This window comes from Corvus kubaryi, unplaced genomic scaffold (genome assembly GCF_017639235.1).
Source record: "Corvus kubaryi isolate FWS band 111438036 unplaced genomic scaffold, C.kubaryi_AGA036_p1.0 37391, whole genome shotgun sequence".
Classification (NCBI taxonomy): domain Eukaryota; kingdom Metazoa; phylum Chordata; class Aves; order Passeriformes; family Corvidae; genus Corvus; species Corvus kubaryi.
Window position 1 is genome coordinate 7,131,093 of NW_024581130.1, and position 9,655 is coordinate 7,140,747.

Here is a 9,655-nt window from a genome sequence, read left to right on the forward strand (position 1 = left end):
AAGAAGTTCTTGTGCCACCACCTCTTTGTTCCTTTCGTTCACCAGCTTCCAGGTATTCTAGCTTTGGAGCCACAGTGTTGACACTCTCCTGGATAAAGCACGTGCAGGCAGTCCAGCTCCTACCAGTAATCCCTGCTTGTCTTCATGCTTTCTAGATGACCATTTTGTCTTGGCTTCATTTTGGCCCCTTCTATCCCACCTGCTTCTCTCCTCAGTCCTTCCTCTTGCCTTTCCACAGCCATGCTCTGAAAGCTTCCTTTGTACTTCATAACACCCACCAGTCTATTTTCTCTCTTGCATATTCTTCATTTGCAGTCTGTTGGCATTTCTCAACCCCTTCCACCACAGCACCCATGCTCTCTCACCCCCTCCCAGGAGTTGCAGGGGCCTGAGGGGAGAAATGTCCTGCCCCACTTCTTCCCAAAGCGCAGTTGTTGTGCTGGCCCTGCCTGTGCTCGGTGCTGGAGGCTCTCCTGGCTTGCTGAGGGCAGCACTGTGGTCAGGTGTGCTCCCCTGCAGTCCAACGCCCCTGTCTCACCCCAGGATGAATGCCAACAATTAGCACTAATGACTTCTGCCAAATTCCCCTCTACTTTCCCTGCCAGTGACACCTGTCAGCAGGCAGGCAGCCTTTTCCTGCATGCAGCGAGCAGGAACAAAGAGGCTTTACATGGATATGTGTGCACACGAGGTGACTGTTACCTTGAGGACTTCTAGAGTCAAACAACACAGAGTTTTTATGGCTCGAGCCTGAGAGCTGGGCTGCCTGCTAGAGAACAGGCACACGTCCCCTGTGGGTCAGCGGCAGGCAGGGGACCAGCAGCTGCTGAGCCGCGAGTTACGAGCGCACGTGCAGCAGCAGGGATGTGTGGAATGAGTGTTTATGTAGCAATATACATTTCTGAGCAGGAAATGTCATTCAGCAGACTGCCAGCGTGGCTGGGACCACACGGGGAGCAGTGAGTGTGTCTGTGGGTACCGTGCCACCGCCACAGCACAGACCACTGCGGTGTGTGAACGTGAGCATGGGGAGAGCAGCCTGACGTGTCTTCTGGCCTTTTGGGCTAATTGATTTAGGAAGTAGTTAGGCTTTTCCTCCATTAGTGAGGCAACTGTGCCTCCCTAGAGCTTACCCAGGAACACTTTCCAGTAACTGTTCAGATACCAATAAATGATGCATAAGCTAAAGATGCTACATCAATAAGGAGAGGTTGTGTAATAAACAAGAATTATATGAAGGGAAGGGAAAATAAAATCCCTAGTTCAAGTCAAAAAGGGGAAATCCTCTGTATGAAAGCTAGAAAACTGGACTCTTTCAAAGAACCAGCCATTTTTTAAAATCACCAGTAATCCATCCCTTCCATCATCTCTTAAAAATCCTATGTAGTGGTAGCTCAGCTAAGGCAAGACTGCTTTTGGTCCCCTGTGTGTGCCCTGAAGGGGTGAGTCCTCTGTGTGCACTCGGGATTTCCAGGCCTATAACAGCTGCATCAGGTCTGGGTTGTAGCTGAAACCAACCCCAAACTAACACACAACTGCAGGACATGTCCCCAGGACATACCAAAGCCATGGCATGGAAAGCACAGCCATGTCTGTAATTACCACCTCTGTGCCTCCCTGGCTCCCCTTTACTACACAACACAGGGAGCAAGGACCATGGCAGTACACAGAAATCCAGAGATGGGGATTAATGGTTATGATACAATAGAAACAGAAAGGTAACACTATCTAAAAGTGCATTTCTTCTCCTCTTTCAGTCTCATGCAGAATCTTTCTTTATAGGGGACACAAAAGGCAGCAAGAAGGGGAAACCATATACATTTATTAGTCCCTCTGGAGCTGCAGTCTTGGTGCCAGCAGTTCAAAGCCCTCGTTTCAGATGATTTTAGTTGGAGGTAGAGTTGTTTTAGCAGAGAGTGTCAAATGAATGCTGGACATAAAGGTCATGTTTACACAAGATAGGTGCTCTGATTTAGTTTAGTTTCTTTGCTGCAATGCACAATTGCTTTATATTAAAGTGTCAGCTTCAGCAACGTTGGTGCAATCCAGGGCTGGAGTGACAGTGTCAGAAACGGGAGTCATTGTCCCTCAGATAGTCTGCAGGACCAGAGATGGAAGAATCCATTCAGCCTCATTTCTCATGCAAGCCCAGCTAGCCTGCAAAACAAAAGGAACCCTCCCTGCCACTTACTTCTTACTCCACTTCCTTGCAGCTGCTGAGAAGAGAGCCCTGCTCCTGCAGACCTGTGGACATCTGCCAGAGCAATGTCAAAAAGGAATTAATTATGATGACAACAATTCTTACCACCATATGGCTGTCAGACTCGCTCAGGGAGGGAGAACACCTCTGTTTTCCCACCTTTCTTTCGCCCCAAGAGAAGTTTCATTTCTGGATAGTTCATGACAGCCTGTCCTTTCACACAGCCTCTCCTCTTCACCCCTTAACATCAGGCTGCTGCTTTCCAGCCCTCTAGGTGCTAAAATTCCTCAACACCTCACTCAGGAGAAGACTCAGATCATGGGTTGGCCAGAGGTTCATTCCTGCTTGCAGTCCCTGCCTAGGAGGACTTTCCCTTACCATTGCACTGGTTGCTTTCCTCTTCCTCTCTCCTCCACTGTTGTGTCAATGCTCTCTCCTGCGGTCCTCTCCCAGAAGGAAGTGGGGGAGTCTGGATGGATTGAACCTCATCTCCTCCTCAGCAAACCTGCAAGAAGTCTTGGCTGTGGCCAGAAATGCTCTCGCAGGTCTGTGGTGTGTCGGGCTCTGGTCCCGCCGCCACGGCGCAGCGCCGGGCGCGGGGCCGTGAGGGCGGCACGGGGTTTCCGCAGCCCCTGCTCAGCCTCGCTCCCATTGGCTGCTCTGTGCTCCCTGCGCGGGAAGGGCCCTCGGGCCGGCACTGGGAGAGTTCCTGGGCAGAGCCCCGGCCGCGGCTGGGGAAATGAGCAGCGCTCAAACACCTACCGACAGTCCCTCCCTAGAGATTGCCTTCCCACCGGACTCCTGCTTTGGTATAGGCGTGTTACAGTAATCCCCGCTGTAACAGTGGTGATGGACCAGCCCCTGATGACATGGCTGGTCTTTGCCTGAGCAACCCATCTCAAGGAGCGGGAGAGAAATTCATGTCTGCTTTAGTTGTGCAGTGCCATAAGTGTCTCCCTAAAATCAGCCTAAAATTTAGATGAGCAGGGAGGTCATGCTCCTACATCACCTTCTGCCACACACTAAAAGGCCCTCACTGGTTTTTCTAACCTGCTTTTCTGAGCTCTAGCTAGCCCAAGAAACTCCCTTTAACGCATTCCTCCCTGGTTTCTCACAACCTGCAGCTCAGAAAGCCCTGAGCTGAAATACCTCTCGGAGCAAGAAGGTATGTTCTTGGTTTTAATAGCCCTAGGAGATTTTTACCCATGAATTTGTCCAAATGCTTTTTGAACCATGTAAACACAAGCCCGTAGCATACTGTGGCAAGGAGTCCCCAGATGAACAGTGCCCTGTATTGGGAATTTCTCCCTGTTGTTTTGAGCAATCCAGCATGCCAGCTGTGGCTGGTGCCCCTATATTCTTCTAGAGCATCAACTAGGCAATGGTGTTCCTTGCTTGCCCTCTGGCTGATGCTGTTTCTGATTTTAAAGACCCCTAGCAAAAACAAAGCAAATTCTCAGCTGAAGAATTCAGCCCTTCTCAGGCAGACTACGCTGATTTACACCAAGGGCCTGGCCCTCTACCCTTTCTCAAAATGCAGGATGACCCCTAAAGTTTATGTTTGTAAAGCTTTATAAAAACACTTTATGTAGTGAAGGTCAGTGTGCATCTCAGGCATTTTCTGCTCCTGCAACACACACACAGCTACAGTTTTTAGCATAAAAATTTCCTTTCAAGACAAGAACGGCAAGACGAAGCAGGCATGAATCCACTGACCAAGAGCTTCTTACAGAAGCTCTTGTTCCATGGCATTCAAGGGATGTTTTGAATGAGGTGATCAGAGTAGCTCAAGCTTAATACAGCTTGACATCAATTAACTGTTAGTGTTGAACCAGAACAGTAGAGTAAGCTGTACTTATTGCTAGCCAGATAGTCTCCAATGGCCAAGGAGAAAATAATCACTAAAGGCAAGGGGAGATTAAAGTGAGGTGACAATGTCAGAGTGCTCTTTTTCTACAAATTATAGATTTTCTTGGCAGTGCTCACAGCCTGTTCGTTCACTAGTACTCACAAGAAGTCTAACTCTATTTTTTCCTTCACCAACCTGTTTATACCAAACCATCTCCCTTCCTTAACCTCAGCTGGAGTGGCTGTGGTAACAAGAATTGTCGGACACACATCAGGAAGGAACAATCCTTCTACTTCACAGGTGACACCAGAGGCCCAGGACACAGAGGTTCATTTCCCTCGAGGGTACAACTTCCCAATCTTCTGCAACCCAGAGGAAGAGAGGATGAGCCACAGTGAAAACATAAGAAGAGCAAGGAAGCAGCAGTGTTGTGGCTCCCTCCCACTGCTGCAAGCTCATTGGACATGCTGCCACAAACCCCTGTCCAAGGGAGACCCTTGCCAGGCCACCGACAGGGCATTTGTGAGAAATGGTGTCCCCACAGTCCCCCCAGGGCACTGCTCCCCACACAAACCTGCACACAGATGGTGTCATTTGGCCCTGAGGCATCTTGGTAGGAATAAGAGATGCTGTGTTATGGTGCTGCAGCTTGTCTTTGTTCTCCAAGGCCAGACTCTGCCCTCATCATGCCCCAAGACCACAGCAGAGAAAATCAAGCCACTGAGACTGTTGCCTTATGCAAGAGAAACCAAGTCTGCTTCCCCTGCTCCTGGCTGCTCTGCCACGTGAATCTCTGTTCTGCTGGAGAGCAGCTTACCTGGGGGGCAGGCTGGAGTTAATTTGCAGTGCTGGTAGCAGATGGAGGGTCCCTAACCCTCAGGTGAAACCTGACATGGTTTTCCGTGACAGTGGTCTCTGAGCACGGCAGGGTTTTGTGCTAATGATGCCAGCCACACACCTGAACAACTGCCACCCCCTTTTCTTGCAACAATCCTTATTTAGAAAATAAAAAGGAGACCCAAAGAGCTCAAAGCCTGCTGATTGTTGGTGCCTGTGCTCCTCGCCCACATCCGTGTCTGACCTCCACAGTGCCTGGCTGTACCACATGTGGTCAGGCAGCATTTTTTGTGCCAGGAGAACGATTCAGAACGGGAATCACCCCTTCTGCTGCATTTGCAAGCAGAGCTTAGTCAACAAACTACACAAACCTGGGGCTGAGAAATAGCAATGCCCCCCGGCTGCATGGCTAACAGCAGGGAATACGGCCAGAGCATGCAGAATGCAGCTGGGGTTTTATCCCTCCAAGCTGGTGAACTCTGGGCTGTTCTGCAACCAGAGAAGCTGCTTACAGCAGAGAGCAGAAACAAAAATCCTGCTTGCAAGAGTATTTGGGGAGGGAGATGAGACATGGACTGCCTCCACTTGGCTCTGTTCACAGTGAGGGATCTGTGTTCCCAAGTCCTCTGCACAGGGCTGAGATCCTTGCTTAAAAACTACAGGCTGTTCACAACATTTCCTGACACTGCCCAGTGCTTCCAAAGGCAGTCTCTGGGTTGGGGCAACTCATCTGCAAAGGATGCAGATGAATTTTCTGAGAGCTATGAAATAGCTCTCTCCTGCCTGAGGAACTAAAACAACTTCAATCCATAGAGTGGCCCTAGAAAGACAGAGCTCACTTTTGCAAATTTGGGCTGTATTGCCAAAAAAGACTGAGGCTCTTCACAGGGATGCAAGGAGACACTCTCTCCTAGGCAGGAGGATATTTGGGCTTAATTGGCACCATCCGATTGGCACCAGAAATAGAAACTCTTGCTTAGTGCCTGCAGTCAAAACATCTGCTTCACACCTCTTGGCCCTGGGACCTTGAGCCAAAATTCAAGTGCAGCTCTCAAGGGCAACATAGACCGAAGTACCTCTAAAAGTAGTAGACTGAATTAGGATTTCTGCGTGCACAGTGCCTACACCATGATGATTTTTAATTCCAAAGCACAAGCCTTGCAAAGTATCTTACAGGTGAGATATCCAGCAACATGACATTTGTATGTTCATGCTTCTGTGACAGTAGTTTGCTCTCCAGCTCTACCCATTAGGTGATCCTCACATGTAACACACCACTGGGCTATGAAGTTCACACATAAGAGATCTCCTTTATACATAAAGAGTTATGTTGAGGCCCCTTTACTCCTTCACCAGTGGAAGTGGTGAAACTAAAGCACTGCTTTTATGTCTTTCAGCTTTTATCCCTTACTAAGAACCTGAAGAGACACTAATTCTGGTATTAGAGTGCCTTTTTTGTTGTTGTTTATCTTATGCAGCTTGTGAAGATATTTTTGCTAAACTGAAGAAACCCAAGCCCTCAGTCACTGGCACCCCAGGATGGAAGAGCTCAGGGCAGGAGGTGGGTTGCAGCAGGCAGACTTACCTCCTCCAACCCGCCTTCCCCTCTCTTTTCCTGTGCCTCCTTCACGCAGAGTCCTCTGATCTGGCCCTTGCTGCTGTGACAGGCTGCTCGGTGTCTGCTGCTGCTCACAAGAGCCTCTGGACTGTTTCACCAAGTGTCCTGTAACTTCAACCACCCCAAAGCATATTTCTCACATGAATCTTTTCTTCCTTTTCCCTTCCTTACCCAGGGACTTTAACCTACCAGAGACAGAGGGGAAGCGAGAGGTGCCACATGAGCTGGAATACTGGGAAGCCCACAGTGCCCTTGAGGGGTTGGAGAACCAGGAATTCCTGGGCTCTGGCCCCCTACTCACCTTTGGGTTTTTGTACCTTTGGGCTGAACACTCGGATCCCCCATCAGATGGCATCACAGCAATTGAAAACTGCTTGGCATCACTGCTGTTATTGTTTCACATTGCCCTCTTTGCTGGTGCATCAGACCTCGCGCAGAACAAACGCCTCGGCGCCTGCCGAAGCCGCTGCCCCTCCCCACAGCCCCCTGCCAGCGCTGGCTTTCAGGGTGCCAGCTGTCACCCGCTCCGCATCCTTCCTGCCGGGATGCAGGCGCAGCAGCCAGCGCAGGCACACGGGCAGAGAGACGGGGAAAGGCATTCGGAGAGCTGGAGCGGCACCAAGGGAGTGCGGAATAGCAAGCGAGGAGAGCTCTTCAAAGAGGAACATCAAAGCGTCAGAGATGGGGAGAGAGCTGGGAATGACAGATCTGGTTTAAAGAGCCATCTATCTCCCAGCTCTTACTATGTAAATTACTCCTGCTCGCTGGCAGCCGCTGCTGTGGAGGTAATTGCTGATATTTTTTGGAAGCACCTCCTCCACGCCAAGACACCAGGCCTCGTGCCCTGCTCTCGCAGAGGTCTTGGTGGCAGAGATGTTCCCCACTGCGTGCCAGGGCAGTGAGCCCTCCTCGCAATGGGACAACTGTGCTGGTAAGGGTGGAAGGCTGGCAGCCTGCTCTTTGGTTGGCCCATTCTCCATCTGCCCTCCTTGGCTTCCACAGCCTTCTCCACAGCCTTCTCACTGTGCTGTTACCCTCAGACCTCTCATCCCATCTGCCCACATTATTGCATTCACTCCTTCCCATCCTACTCCTCCTTGACTTCCTGCTCCTCATTGTCTTCTTCTGGGGCTCCTCCCAGCCTGGCCCCTTTCTGCCTGCCCAGCTGGGTACAGGGCTGCCAGGAAGGCACCTTCCTCCACAGCCTGACCAGCACAGTGGGGGAAAGCGGATGCTGGAGCCAGAATCATTAGAATGGAGCAGCTGAGGAAACCCTCCCTGCTGTCCCTTGTCAGGTGTACAGCACTTGAATCTCCCAGTTGAAATGGGGTTAGAACACAGCACCCAGCTCCAGACCAAGGAGGTGAATATTGCATTCTGGAGTCTCTCAGGCAGCCTGTTTACCAAAGTCAGAGCTTCTTTCTTTGGAGAAACAGAACTGAGCACTTTGCCAATGTCACTGCTTTGAAGTGAGCCAAGCCCAAGCTGTTCAACAGACCTCCCCTTTCCCTCTCAAGATCTGACTCCAAGGCCAACCACACTGGCCCTTAATGATTCCTTCCTTTCTCTCCACACACCCATTTACCCTCTTTCAGCTCCAGAGCCTTTAATGAAAACTAGATAACTTTCACCTCCTCACAAGGGCATGTTCCTGTGGTCACTTTGCCCCCTTCCACATCTCAAGTGCCCCCAGGCTCAGCATGAACTATGGGGTTAGAGGGGAAAAGCAGAAGAATCTCTGGGGAGGGTGGAAGGCAGGGGGTTCCTGCAGGAGGAGGTGGAAGGACACACGTCTACTCGTCTCTGGCAGTCTTCCTCCCCCTTGATAAAAAATCAGGGATAATAGCTCACCCCAACCCCTACGGAGAGTGGTGAGTTTGGATGCACAGCTCTCCCAAGGGTTAAGATGTAACACATTTCCTTCCCTAACTTCATCTAGCTCCGTGGAGGGAACGAGGTCCTGAAATTCACCTTATGGGCTGAAAACGAGCATGAGAAATTGCAGCCCAAAGGGTCAATTTTCCAGAAATATCTAAGTACCCAGGAACAGGGGCTCGAAATGAAAGTGTCTCTTGAGCCATCTCTTTCCTCCACTGCTGTGGTGTGATAATAAGGTGCTTTTTATGTAAGTGACCTATTTTCCAGGGAAGCCAGTTTTCCAAGTGGGGAATTGGAAAATGACTAGTGCAGCAGTTTTGTACTTTAATACGTTTTCATTCTCTGTGAGCAACAAGCAGCTACTGTACCCAGAGGACAGGGGAACTGTCTGCTCTCATCAGGGATGCTCCCTGGTGCCCAGCCCAGACAGGAGGTGGGAGGAGGCCTATGCCATGTGCCGTGCAAGCCTCTGGCAGGCAGAGCTTTGCCCTCATACCTGCTGACAGAAAAGCCTTTCCTCCCTTCCCAGGTGTTTTTCTGTGAAAGCCATGAGGCTTTCACAGAACATGAGGCTGGGGGAAGAAACTGAGGAGACAAAGTTGCACGGAAGGGGAGTGGGTTGCTGGCGGTGGGCTTTGGGCTGAGCTGGGGAGGAAGGGGTCGTGGCTGGTGGTGAGCCCTGGCCGTCCACCAACAGTAGAGTCACTGTCAGGGAGGGGGCCAGGAATGCTGAATGGAAACAGGGGGGCTGAGAAAGGGAGGGAGGTATGGACACCTCAGTAGGAAGCTGAGCACCAAACAGACACAGCCTGCTGGGAGACAGGTAGGTGTGTTTCCAATTTGGTATAAGCCCAGAGCATGGCTTTAGGGCACAGAAAGGGTTACTTTCCCATATCTCCCAGGAACCAAACCCAACTCACTGCCCTCATCTCCCAGCATTCCTGTGTGATGTGAGGGCCACGGAACACCAGAAATCAGCACTCTCATGTCCCATCTCCTAACTAAAAACTTCTATAGTCAGAACACTGCCCATGAACCAGCCAGGTGGCACAACCAGATGATGCTCACCGGGAAGATGAAGCCAAATTTCCAGGACATGAGAAGCCCTGTTAAGGCTTGGGGCCATCCCATAACTGCTGGCAAGAAGGGAAGCGTAAAGTGGAGGGATTGGCACAAATCCTCCCTGCTGAACACCTGTAGTTCTGCCTGGGGTATGGCTGTGTTCTCACACTTCCCCATGTGGTGCCTCTGCTTCCAATGCTTTGGCAAACAC

At 50.7% G+C, this 9,655-nt stretch overlaps 1 long non-coding RNA gene across 1 annotated transcript; it reads right to left on the bottom strand.

Annotated features, from left to right (window-relative positions):
- Window positions 1-1,802: 1,802 nt before the first annotated feature.
- Window positions 1,803-3,026, bottom strand: LOC121669324. The gene is made up of 3 exons (XR_006017716.1): window positions 2,579-3,026; window positions 2,192-2,254; window positions 1,803-2,097 (listed from the first exon to the last, which is right to left on the bottom strand). It is a non-coding gene; the product is annotated as an uncharacterized LOC121669324 (long non-coding RNA).
- Window positions 3,027-9,655: the final 6,629 nt, after the last annotated feature.